This window comes from Lissotriton helveticus, chromosome 1_1 (assembly GCF_964261635.1).
Source record: "Lissotriton helveticus chromosome 1_1, aLisHel1.1, whole genome shotgun sequence".
In the NCBI taxonomy this organism is placed as follows: domain Eukaryota; kingdom Metazoa; phylum Chordata; class Amphibia; order Caudata; family Salamandridae; genus Lissotriton; species Lissotriton helveticus.
Genome location: NC_136057.1, coordinates 667,351,940 through 667,366,587, shown reverse-complemented (window position 1 = coordinate 667,366,587; position 14,648 = coordinate 667,351,940).

The window sequence follows — 14,648 nt, the reverse complement described above, 5'->3', positions numbered from 1 at the left end:
TCAAGGCTTTTGTATCTCCATGTCAGCAATAGTTTGTATTATCATATCAGACAACTGTGTATATGCGAGAGGACTCTTAACGTTAAGAGCTTCTTCCCTTCCCTGATGTTACGGAAACTGAAAAAGATTTAGAAGTCTACGTCCAGCTTAAAGCGACAGAGGGAAGTTTTTCAACACCCTAAGTGTGGTTACACTGATACCGACTGCAAGGATAGTGAGTATAGACAGGCGGGTAGTGCTGGAAAAGGGGTGGAGCATATTCAGCCCACTTATTAATCGAATGAAGCATTTAATGCATATGGGAACTATTGGAACATGAGGATATAATACGTTTTCCTCGTTAGAGTACAAAACATACAAGGCACACAACTCATAGAGCCAGATGTTTCTACCAATGATTAACTTCTTGTTAGACCTGGCACCATTGACTTGGGTCTCCCTTCCATTGTTTGCTGTTGCCTCTTGTGTTTTTGCTATGTTTTTGCAGGTCTAGATACTTTGGGCACTTTGCCACTGCTATTCAGTGCTAAAGTGCAAGTGCTCTCTATTGTAAATTGCTGTAATGGATTAGTTACTCCATGATTGGCTTATTTATATTTGATTTACTTGTCAGAACCTAGTACAGTGCATCATGGGTGCCCAGGGCCTGATAATCAAATGCTGCTGGTGGACTTGCAGCACTGGTTGTGCCACCCACAGAAGCAGCTTGTAAAGTGTGGCTCAGGCCTGCCATTGCAGAGCTTGTGTGCAGTCTGTGACTGCCATGTCGACTTGGTAAGGGCACCTACTTGCCAGTTCCTTAAACCTTCCCTTGTCTACATCTTAGTCGCCCCTAAGGTAGGCCCAAGGGCAGGGTGCATTGTATGTAAAAGGTAGGACATTCCCTGATGTGTGTGGCATGCCCTGATAGTGTATTACAGCCAATTTAGTTTTTCACTGTTGCAAGGCTACCAGTTCCCATAGGTCAGAATGAGAAGTTTGATTATGACATCTTATAAATCTAACTGACCCAGGGAACAAGGTAGAAATTTGAGTTTAGCATGCCTGAACTCAGAATATTAAAATACATCTTTTAGTGAGAGTGATTTTTACATTCTGTGTTTGAAAGTACCACTTTTAGAAAGTAGGTATTTTCTTGCCTAACCATCCTGCATGTCTCTGCTGGGTTTATGTATTCCATGTCTGGTTTGTGAGTGACAAGGGACTGGAGAGGGCCTTGGTTCCAGCAGTCCAATGGGTCAGGACTGGGCTGAATAGGACCTGCATTGAACAGAGAGTAGGGGGAGGAGATTTCCTTTCACTGACCTGAGCCCTCATAGAATAGAGAGTAGGGGAGGAGATTTCCTTTCTGCTACCTCGGCCAGGTCTGCTCTCAAACAATGCTGTCTTCACCTCCTGCCAGGAAGCTGCACTCAATAGTACAGAACTGGTTTTGACTAGGCACAGGCACCCTCTGCCTTCAGAGGAAAAGGGTTTTGCCATATAAATTTAGGGGCCCAGACGCCAGAACTTTAGATCACTTCTGGGAATCAAGACAAATCTTTGCCAAGGAGAGAAACCAAGGAAGCTGAAGGAGGAGACTGCCCCTGTGCTGTTTGCTTTTTGGTGTTGGCCTACAGTGGTTACTTTTTGCCAAGGGAAGGAGAAAAGAAATTATGTGTGTACTTTTACTATCTTGAGGAAGATCTCCAAGGGTTTGAAGTTGAGCTTGCCTCCTGTTCTGAAGTCTCAGGGTCACAAAGACTTAACCATCAGCTCCCCCTGGATTTCATTGCTGTGAATTCTACCTGCAGTGAGGTGCCTGCTGTTGTTTGGGCCCTCTGAGATACTGCGTGTCGCTGGGAGCTGGAACGAGGAGAAGCATGTTGCCACCGCAGCAGTTGCCATTATTCAGAAACTACTAACATGTACTCACTCAACTATACAGTCCATTACACAAGCACTCACTCACCCATACAACCACTCATACACCCATTCACTAACCTATGCAATCACTAATACATAGGCAAGCCCTAGCAATAGGTAATATTAAGTCAGGAATAGAAAATCTACCTCCTAATATAAGCTTCCAGGCACGAAAACGATGTAAGGGGCACCGAATTATGTCAAAGTCAATAGCCAAACCCTAAGAATAGGCTAAGAATAGGGATCTATCCACTATACTAAGATGGTAGTAGACCACAGTCACCGCCACTCAGAAAATAGAACAAATTATCCGGTCACTACAGATGGGAAATTATTCCACAGCTGTGATAGATAAAACAAACTGCTATTAATAAATGTAACTAAAATTCATAGTCGTAATATTGGTTCCCGACGAGTAAATCTTACCCGCTGCTAGCATCTCGCCTCCTTGTGCTGGCTCTACCCCCGGAAGTGACCTCCACTTCCTGGTTGCTCTTTTACCTCTATCTAGGGCCATGGACATTGTTGACAGACGAAAAGGTTGTTCTCTCCCCTGAATCTCAGGTCATAGAAACAATAGACAGGCCATATGGAATATGCTAGTGTTCTATAGAATACTTGCTATTGTAAATGACCTAGTCGGTGCCATATTTTTCATCCGTGTATCTTATGTATAATATTCATATTCATTGTTATTGACCGCAGATCGCGGTTATAGACACAAAGGAAGGACTTATACCTTAAATTATTCATTGTATCCCTAGAGCTTGTTTGTTTGAATTAACGTAGGTCTCAACACATGTTCTACCTATCATTATTCGTTAAGCTGGTACAGTGATCTCCTAAAGTCCATGGTTATGGAGGTCTCTTAATGTTTTTCCTCACTAGTAGAATTTCTACATGAGGTATAAAGGAAACTCTCATTGATCTAAAAAAGGGGGGAGTCTCTACCTTCATTAGTTATTGGTTTATGTGGGCCTTAATGCTTAAATTCTCATAATGCTCGACTTCTCATAATGCTACACCTTTCTGTGTTGTGTATGAATGATATACTGGTGGTTTCTCTTTTTGTGCTGTCAATCTGACTGGATGATTGATTTTATTTGGCGAATTGATGCCATAGTACCTCGTCATTCAGCCCATCTATTATTGTTCTCAAGTGGTCCACCGGTCTTTGTTCCTTTTCGAATAATACTCTTTCCGCATTCTTGGTTTTATTTAACCCTGGGCGAAGCACTACGCTACGCTCGCGGAGTTTGCGAAGTTTTTGCAACTTCGCACTACGCGAGCTGCACGTAGCATAGTGCGAACATGCGTAGTGCAGCGTAGCGTAGTGCAGCGGTCATTTTTTGCTTGTTCGCGGTCCTGAACGTCATGTTCGCGACCGCGAGCAAGCAAAATGACATCCTGGCGAGATTCTCAACGCGAGGAGGTCAGGTTTTTCATTGCGAGTGGTAGCGCATGCTCGCGACCGCTCTCAGTGAGAAACTACCTGTTCACGTTGAGAAAGCTGCCGCTCGAGTAATAATCTACTCGAGCAGCAGAAAACTACAGCTCGCACTGTGCAAGATGCCGTTTTCAATGCTTGCACAGTGCCGGATGCTTGTCCACACTGTGCAATCATTGAAAACGCATCTTGCACAGTGCGAACATGCTACTACGCAGCTCGCGTAGTGCTACGTGAAGTTCGCGTAGTGCGAAGTGCACTTCGCGTAGCTTCGCGTAGCGCTACTTCGCGAACTACGCCCACCCTTAGTTTTATTGGTTAGCATTTCTATAACTGTCCATCTTAGGTCTTCTACTTTGTGTTGATGTTCCAAGAAATGGCTACTCATTTTTGCGGTGTTTTTCTTCGTTTTAATGTTGCTGTTATGTTCTCCAATTCTTATCTTGACTTTCCTGCTAGTCATGCCAATATATTTCTTACCACATGGGCATAGAACCATATAAATGACATGTGTCGATTTGCAATTAGTATGTTGTCTCTGCGTCCAAATTAGTGTTTCTGTTAACTTGAGTGTTTTGGAGACTGTTGTCAATTTGCAGACCAAGCAGGTTCCACATGGGTAATGTCCTGTAATCCGAGCCATATCTATACTCCTTGTTATTTTGACCTTATCTTGTTCTCGTGGTCATGTATGTACTAACATATCTTTTATGTTCCTCGTTCTTTTATTGGCGAATCTGGGTTTCGGCCAATTGAACTTTCCAGTTGTTAGGATTTTCCAGTTTTTGTTCTCAATTTTCTTTACTGAATAGGACGCTGGACTATATGTAGTCACATAGGTCACTAGATCCTTTATTGGTTCTCGTATTGTTCTTTGCAACAGACATTCCCTTAGTTGATGTTTCGCTATTTTTTGACATCTCCGAATTATTGGAGGCGGGTAGTCTCTCTTCTGTAATTTAAGACATAGGTCTTGGGCTTATCTGTTGTAGTCTTGGGTCCTGCAGCAGTTCCTTTTAAGCCTCAGGAATTGGCTGTACGGTAAATTATCTCTCAATGGTTTTGCATGAAAAGTATTGTAAGAAAGAAGACTGTTCTTTGCAGTTGGTTTGTAGAAAGTTCTCGTTTCTATTTGTCCATTCGCCACAAAAATTGTAATATCCAGGAAGTCTAGTTTGTGCTTATCTGCTGTGAACGTGAATTTCAGACATTCATCTTTCTGGTTAAGCCAATCAATAAATAGATTCAGATTTGAGTTGTTTCTCCATACCATTAAGATGTCGTCAATATATAGTTTCCCAAAAATTATATTGGCAAAAAAAGGGTTTGAATTATGAAGGACATGTTGAGACTCAAAGTTCCTTACCTACAGTCCAGCTACCGAAGGGGCAAATGCACTGCCCATAGATGTTCCATGGCGTTGCATAAAAAGGGTATCGTTGTATAAAAAAAAGTTCTCTGTCAAAGCTATTCGACAGCATTCTAGGACGAAATGACGTGCTGTCCGTTAGTGACACTCTTCGTTGAAAGGGATATTTTCCAATGTCTGCAGTGTTTCTTTTTGAGGAAGTCTGGTGTAGAGGGACTCATATATGAAGTAGGAGATCCAAGATATACCGCCACCGTTTCCATTAATGCGTGTATGAGGGTTTTAAAGTGAAACCGTGACAACGCAGTTACAAGCTGTCCATTCCCCCCCCCCTATTTGATTCATTGTGCTGAGTAAAATTGGCCAGTTTTCACTGTCTGTGCCCGGTCACTAAGGAATGAAGCAAGAAGCCCTACAGCCAATCCCCCAACCCCTATCTCTCTGAGACGCTCAACTAGCCTCAGATGAGCTAGGGTATCAAAAGCTGCGGTAAGGTCAAGTAGAACTAACAGCGTGGTATGCCCTGCATGCACTTGAGTATAGATATTGTTGAATACAGCAGTTTATGCAGTTTCCATGCTGTGATGGCATCTAAAACCATGTTGTGAACCATCAAGTAATTGGTGATCCTTTAAGTAAGTGCTAAGGTGGGAATTTAGATCGGTTTCCAGGATCTTTTTTGGAACAGGAAGCACTGAGATTGGGCGATAGTGTTTCAATTCTGTGGGGTCCAAAGAAGGCTATTTTAAAAGTGGCTTTACCACTGCAGTCTTCCACAGGATAGGATACTGTCCCCTGAAATAGCTACATTCAATACATCAGTAAGTTGTGGAACAATGACTTCACAACCAATTTTTAGCACCTTAAGGGGGCAGGAATCCAAAGGGGAACCAGATTTGACTCCATCCAGAAGCCGATCAGTTACACCAGGTGCTAAACAAGGAAAAGTAAGTCGATTGAGAGAGTCCTCCATAGAAGTGTCTTCATTAGGAAGGGAGGTAGACTGAGCAGGCGACCCTGCGTTGGAGGCTTCCAGCAAGGAATAAATGTTTGAAGTTTTAGTCCGAAAGAATTTGGATATTTTATCACAGAACTCCTGAGAAAACTCTGAAGGGTCTGTGACTGGGGGAAAATAAAGAGTTTGGAGAACTTGGCCTTATAGGCCGAGCGGCGCAGGGCACGCCTAAAATCTCCGGGTTCACCTGCCTTATTAGACAGAGACACGAGACACTCCGTTAGGCGTAGAAAATCAGGTTTATTAGCTGCAGCTAAGCACAGTTGTCCAAGAAGTACACCAATGGTAGGTTCTCAGGAGACTGCCACTTCATTCCGTGGCGCACAGTCTTTTATACCATACATATTTACCATACCTACTCCCAAAACATACAAAACTGACAAATGAGAAAAGGTCGAAAACAAGCTATCAAGTATCTGGTGTACGCCCTTCTTTCAGACCCCGTGTTCTCCCCTCCCCTCAAGTTAATCAATGCTAATGCATGTAATTCAATTTGCAGGTGGCAGGACGTATTTGCGAGCCTCAAAGGATAGTTGTGTAACAGGAGAGTACACAGAGAGAATAGTGAAGGCCAGTCAAATAAGATAAAGTATAAGAAGAATGGTGGGACCCAAACAGTCAACTAAGACAAGGATCAATCAGTCTAGACATGGATTAACTAAGTCGGACAGTCCCTGACATCGGTTTCATAAACAAGGACAAAGGGTTACTTTTTAACAGGAGAGGCGAGCAGCTGAAAAGGTAAAAACACTATGTTCGCCGTGTCGCCTGAGTGAGGGTAACACAAAATGGCGGCTGTCACAAAATGGCGGCTGACTACGAAGCGAAGTCGAAAATCACAGAACCTCAAGTTGATGACGTTAAAAATATCCCTCAAGGATTTCATCGACTCTGTGATCTTTGAATAGTATAACCCCTTTTTTCCATAATAGCCACTTTATATTCTTTCAGACACTGCTTGTGCAATTCCCTACCCAATGGCGCTAGGTCTGTACGCCACAGCCTCCCCTGTCTGCAGCACACCTGTCTCATCTTTCTGAGTCTCTCAGAAAACCAAAAAACCAGGGAGCAGAAGGTTTTCTTCTTGCTGAATAGTGCTTGCTCACTGGTGCTAGGGTATCCAATGCTAGTGCCAGTTGTTGCAAAAGTTCAGCTGCTGCCAGATTAGCATTGTGGTTCCCGGAAGGCTGAAAATTATTAAAGAGGTTAGTAAGTGCTTCCTTACTAATGAGACTAAGGTTTCTCCTTTCCTCCCAATTTCTGTTTTCAGAGATACCACTCCTTGATGTCAAAATACGTAAGTGAAAAGGGATGGTAAAGTGATCAGACCAAGCTAGGGGAATAGGTTCTTCCACCATGATTCGAGGGTCATTGGAAAAAATACCATCTAGGATATGTCCCGCCATAAGGGTGGGACTCCTAACCAGCTGTATGAAGCCCCAACAGCTCATGGTTTCCAAAAGGATTTGGGTATCCTTACACAGTGTCTTATCTAAATGTAGATTAAAATCGCCTAGAAGAGTAACACAATTCTCAGTGGTAACAGTTAGTATGAGCGCTCAGCACAGTAAAGGTACAAGTAAAATCTAGAATCAAAGTAAATGTGGTGCTCAAAGGATAAGGGGGCTGGTTACCACAACCCCAAAGATAACCACAAGGGTACAGGCTGTAAATTGTCCATCCGAGCACTCGTTCAGTATCACAAAAGTCTTTTATGGTTTTCACCAGTCCATTTAATATCCAATTTCTTCAGTTGTATCACAAATCATAAGTTCCAGTCGTATTCCAAATCAAAAAATCCAACATATGAAACGATGCAGCCAACACGTGTTTCGTCTGGTCAGTAAGACCTTTGACTTCCTCAGGGCTGCAACCCAAAATATCCACAATAAGTAACATTATCTATATACATTATTTACAATTTAACCAAAGATTTTCCTACTCTCTAATAGATTTCATAGAGAGAGAAAAAGAGATACATCCACAAACCGTAAGATGCTTAATAGTGTGTGCAGAAAGAGAGGACATGTAAACCAAAGTCGTGTTTTCATCAGTAATGCCTTGTGTTCAGACATAAAGAAAAATTAATTAAGACAACTAACGTTATGTCATGATCAAAGTATCCTAAATAAGGGTCCCTGGTGATGCCACAGACGCTAGGTCCACGCCCAATGAGACTGAATATTATAAATAATAAGTCCTCGCCCTAACTTAGCGCAACAACATGGCAATTCGAACTTCATCTAAAACCATAAATTTGGGGACTCTCACCTCCAAATTTAAGTATCCAGCACCGTATTCCAAACTGTATTCCCGATATCTATTCACGTAACATCCTGCAAGTATATCCAAAATTATATATGTATATGTCTCAAATATGCGTACTGTAATACTCTCACATAACACAATATTATATTTATATGCAAAGTTGATTATGACTTTATTGGTCTCTGTAAGACTACATAACCTTACAGAAACTTAAATTCTTACCTCCTAGTCTCGATTCAATATACTCCTTATATTTTGCTCCTATCTTTAATCACCACACGTGTACGTGTCTGTAAGTGAAATAAACCATAATGAGATATATACTCTTCTGTCCTTAATACTATGAGAACAGCCCCTATCTTTGGCTTACCGTTTGTAATATTTCTCTCGCGTGTCAAATGGCGTTTTGCGCCAGCGCCATCTTGTAATGGCTTTTTATACTACGTTGCTCCTCACGTCCTATCTCGCTGTTCATACTTATTTATTCCTGTAATTGCTATCCGTATTTATTTAGACCGTATTTGAACAAAATACTAGTAAATTCAGTTCAAAGTGAATCTCAGTTACTGTGCTATGTTACTGTACTCGTAATTTGAAAATCAACTCCGCACTCGTAATTTCAAAATCATACATCTAATGCCTTAGAGTATTTAAATTCCGCGTCGTAATACACCCCATTAGTTGGTTACGCCATATTGATTTAGTATTATATTAATATTCGATTAAACACCAAGTATACAGTTATACTGTTGTGTCGCAAACGGGCGCCATCTTAGGTCAGGCATAGTATGTCACCTACTATATTCATTCTCGTTCCTGTCACAGATATGTAATATATACTCGTAAAGAGTCTACATAGAATTATAATGTTCCAATTGTGTATTATTCTTATCTCATCTTAGTAACAAGATGTCAGTACTCATTGTTCGTGTGTCCCGGGCATCCACGGTACCCTCAGTCCCTCATTTCTTATGCAGTTGTTGAGCAAACGATTTGCACAACAAAGAAAAAAAGGGCTCGGAGAGGTAGTTTAGAGTAATAATTGATAAAAGCTATGTACATCCTCATTTTTTCATAACATATAGTAAAGCTTTCCAAGTAATCAAGTGAAAATCATTTCTTAACATGAGCTGTTCTTGTAGTGAGACAAGATAGTTATAGTATTACTACATCATTCTATTAATGACTGAGATGATTGCAGTAAGTATTGTAGGCGGGGATCATAGTAATCATACATCAGTATTATCAAAAGTATATACAAATTGATAACTAGTTGTTACTTCAGTCCTGTCTGACATATACATATACCTACTGTCCCAGATAAAACTCAAATTCATGATCGACATTGAGCCCGCATTCCACAGCTTTCAATTTAATCAGCCATAGAACCTCCCTTCTTCTCAGTGTTAGAAGTCTGTTACCCCCACGGGGATCAGGCTTGATGTGATCAATTCCATGGTATGAAAAGTTGTGTTGATCTCGATTGTCATAATTCTGTACTATGTGTGATGCGATCGGATAACGTGTATCTCCGTTTTTTAGGGCTCTAAAGTGCTCAGCCATTCGATCTCTCAGCCTCCTGATCGTGCTCCCCACATATATCTTACCGCAAGTACAAGTAATAACATAAACCACGAATGTAGTATCACAGTTGATAAACATACCAATCGTGTAATCACCTGAGTCATTATAGTTAAATTTCTGAACTTTCTTTTTTGCCCATCTACATGAAACACATCTCCCACATCTATAAAAACCTTTGTAGCTGTTTAGCCAATCAGTTTTGGTTGTTTTGTCAGGGTAGCTGGGACTTAACATGTTCCTCAGAGTGTTTCCCCTCTTGAAGGTCAGGCTTGGTCTTTCATAAATATATGGTCTCAGGTCCTGATCCATAAATAGAAGGTGCCAATGTTTATCAAGAATGGAAAAAAGTCTAGAGCTACCTAGACCATAGTTAGTTATTAGTCTGACCTTCTGATCTTTTACTCTTGATTCTTTGCTCTGTCTAATTAGTGTGGATCTCCTTTTGACTTTCTTTGCTCTGGATACTGCAGTCTTAACTACATCCTGTTTGTACCCACGATTCAAAAATCTATCTGTCATGTCTGATATATTTTTCTCAAAATCCAAATCAAGAGCACAATTTCGTCGAGCCCTGACCAGTTCACCATAAGGTATGGCATTCTTCTGGCTGCTGGGGTGGCAACTCCCAGCATGCAGAATCGCATTACAACTGGTTGGCTTCCTGTACATCCTACTCTTGATCTTGTCTCCTTCTATAAACAGCTCCACATCCAAAAAAGTAATACTATGTCTGTCATGAGCCGTAGTAAATCTCAAATTATATGCATTGTCGTTCAAATAATCAAAGAAACCCTTCAGTCTCTCCACTGAGCCTGTCCAAATTAACAGGCAGTCGTCTATAAATCGACCCCAATAGTGGATATACTGTATCCACTGACTCCCATCTTGGCCCCAGATTCGCTCCGCCTCGAACCAACCCATAAATAGGTTGGCGAAAGACGGAGCGAATCTTGAACCCATAGCTGTACCAAGGCGCTGCCTGAACCAGTGTCCATCAAATAAAAAAACATTGTTCTTCAATACCAATTCAGTCATTCTCAAAATCATTTGGGTGTGATCGTACAATTCAGCTGCTCTTTGGCTAAGGAAATGATCCAAAGCACGTAAACCAAGAGAGTGGTCAATGATAGTATACAAAGATACCACGTCTAAAGTCACTAATATCATACCATCCTCCCATACAATATCTTCCAACAGATTTAACACATGCTTAGTATCCTCAATAAAGGATGGCAGATTGTAAACATATTGTCTGAGAAAACAGTCAATGAACTCAGAAAGATGTTCCGTTGGTCCACCTATGCCGGAAACAATAGGCCGACCCGGCGGTTTGTCCCGGCACTTGTGGACCTTGGGAAGAGTGTACAAACAAGGTGATCTTGGTGTATTCAAAGTTAAGTATAGATATTCGTCATGATCAAGAAGTGATTGTTCATACCACACTTTGATTTCATTATTAATCTTAGCAATCAAATCATTCATTGGATTAGAGACTAGTCTCTCATAAAATCCTGTATCATTGAGTTGAGAGTAGATCTCATCGTTATAATCCTTTGTATTTAAAACCACTACGTTTCCTCCTTTGTCTGCACTACGTATGGTTATAGACTTGTTATTGATGAGTTCTTTCAGAGCCTCCCTTTCACCATAAGTTAAATTATCTTGTCGTCTCCCAATACTCTTGGCTCGAGACATATCAATTTCTTTGTCTATATCTGCATTGACCATCTTAAAGAACACATCAATGGTGTTGCCAGGTATAAGTTGAGGTGTCCACTTGGACTTTATTCTGAGTCCACTACTCTCACTCTGAAATCTCTCAATTTCTAGATCATCCAATAATCTCAACATCGTTACAGGATCATCCTCTTTTTCAGTTAGTGATAAAAGAAGTTGCGTGTCTCTCAATTCTTGAATCGATACATCACTCAGTGTTTTATTTACTTGTTGTTTCTCTTTGTCTGGCACATTTGCAAAAAACTTTTTCAACTTAAGATTCCTAACAAACTTATAAAGATCTATTTTCGTCATACACCAATCATGTTTTGTTACTGGACAAAAGTTTAAACCTTTCTTGAGTACGGAAATCATATCAACAGACAATACACAAGCAGATAAATTGATCACCTCAATATCACATGCATTGGGTTCATCCCTACTCGTCATTGTTTCCAAGACCTTAGGCTCCTTTTCCTTGCATCCGGATCTCCTACCCCTGCTCCCTCTCCTTGTCTTTTTGTACTTAAATCGCGATTCCTCATCTCTGAGTCCCGATTGCCCCTCCTCAATCTCTGTACTTCCTCTAAAAAATGATTCTCATTTACCGGGACCACCTCGGGAGTATCCTCATTTTCACTACTAGATATTAGTGAAGAAGCATCAGTATCGCTCACCAGTGGGGTGCTGCCACTAGTTTTAGTAGAAGAACTCTTCTTAATTAAGTAGTCAAACCTCTTGGCAAAAGTATTCGAAGATTTGCACAGCTTGTATATAAGTTCAGCGGAATAAAAAGACAATAGAAAGTCTATTCTGGAGATTCAACAGGTAGGATAGTTCTGAGTGGAGCATTCCTAGAACCCTTCCGCTGCATGGGAAAATGTTATTAATGTAGTTATTTCTCTTTTAGATAGAATCTTCAAACCCTACACTTACTTAATATAGAAGAGAGGCGAAGACTCTGCAGTGAGCTGGTAGGATAAAGGCTATGTAGAGTATTGAATGTTAAATGACTCTGAGTGTAGTGTTCTCAAACCCCCACTCCTTTTTGTGTGCATTAGACACCCCACTAAAGATGTCAGGAGAAGCAGTAGAAGATTCAGGCAGGGTTTATACTTTTGCCAAGAGGTTTGACTACTTAATTAAGAAGAGTTCTTCTACTAAAACTAGTGGCAGCACCCCACTGGTGAGCGATACTGATGCTTCTTCACTAATATCTAGTAGTGAAAATGAGGATACTCCCGAGGTGGTCCCGGTAAATGAGAATCATTTTTTAGAGGAAGTACAGAGATTGAGGAGGGGCAATCGGGACTCAGAGATGAGGAATCGCGATTTAAGTACAAAAAGACAAGGAGAGGGAGCAGGGGTAGGAGATCCGGATGCAAGGAAAAGGAGCCTAAGGTCTTGGAAACAATGACGAGTAGGGATGAACCCAATGCATGTGATATTGAGGTGATCAATTTATCTGCTTGTGTATTGTCTGTTGATATGATTTCCGTACTCAAGAAAGGTTTAAACTTTTGTCCAGTAACAAAACATGATTGGTGTATGACGAAAATAGATCTTTATAAGTTTGTTAGGAATCTTAAGTTGAAAAAGTTTTTTGCAAATGTGCCAGACAAAGAGAAACAACAAGTAAATAAAACACTGAGTGATGTATCGATTCAAGAATTGAGAGACACGCAACTTCTTTTATCACTAACTGAAAAAGAGGATGATCCTGTAACGATGTTGAGATTATTGGATGATCTAGAAATTGAGAGATTTCAGAGTGAGAGTAGTGGACTCAGAATAAAGTCCAAGTGGACACCTCAACTTATACCTGGCAACACCATTGATGTGTTCTTTAAGATGGTCAATGCAGATATAGACAAAGAAATTGATATGTCTCGAGCCAAGAGTATTGGGAGACGACAAGATAATTTAACTTATGGTGAAAGGGAGGCTCTGAAAGAACTCATCAATAACAAGTCTATAACCATACGTAGTGCAGACAAAGGAGGAAACGTAGTGGTTTTAAATACAAAGGATTATAACGATGAGATCTACTCTCAACTCAATGATACAGGATTTTATGAGAGACTAGTCTCTAATCCAATGAATGATTTGATTGCTAAGATTAATAATGAAATCAAAGTGTGGTATGAACAATCACTTCTTGATCATGACGAATATCTATACTTAACTTTGAATACACCAAGATCACCTTGTTTGTACACTCTTCCCAAGGTCCACAAGTGCCGGGACAAACCGCCGGGTCGGCCTATTGTTTCCGGCATAGGTGGACCAACGGAACATCTTTCTGAGTTCATTGACTGTTTTCTCAGACAATATGTTTACAATCTGCCATCCTTTATTGAGGATACTAAGCATGTGTTAAATCTGTTGGAAGATATTGTATGGGAGGATGGTATGATATTAGTGACTTTAGACGTGGTATCTTTGTATACTATCATTGACCACTCTCTTGGTTTACGTGCTTTGGATCATTTCCTTAGCCAAAGAGCAGCTGAATTGTACGATCACACCCAAATGATTTTGAGAATGACTGAATTGGTATTGAAGAACAATGTTTTTTTATTTGATGGACACTGGTTCAGGCAGCGCCTTGGTACAGCTATGGGTTCAAGATTCGCTCCGTCTTTCGCCAACCTATTTATGGGTTGGTTCGAGGCGGAGCGAATCTGGGGCCAAGATGGGAGTCAGTGGATACAGTATATCCACTATTGGGGTCGATTTATAGACGACTGCCTGTTAATTTGGACAGGCTCAGTGGAGAGACTGAAGGGTTTCTTTGATTATTTGAACGACAATGCATATAATTTGAGATTTACTACGGCTCATGACAGACATAGTATTACTTTTTTGGATGTGGAGCTGTTTATAGAAGGAGACAAGATCAAGAGTAGGATGTACAGGAAGCCAACCAGTTGTAATGCGATTCTGCATGCTGGGAGTTGCCACCCCAGCAGCCAGAAGAATGCCATACCTTATGGTGAACTGGTCAGGGCTCGACGAAATTGTGCTCTTGATTTGGATTTTGAGAAAAATATATCAGACATGACAGATAGATTTTTGAATCGTGGGTACAAACAGGATGTAGTTAAGACTGCAGTATCCAGAGCAAAGAAAGTCAAAAGGAGATCCACACTAATTAGACAGAGCAAAGAATCAAGAGTAAAAGATCAGAAGGTCAGACTAATAACTAACTATGGTCTAGGTAGCTCTAGACTTTTTTCCATTCTTGATAAACATTGGCACCTTCTATTTATGGATCAGGACCTGAGACCATATATTTATGAAAGACCAAGCCTGACCTTCAAGAGGGGAAACACTCTGAGGAA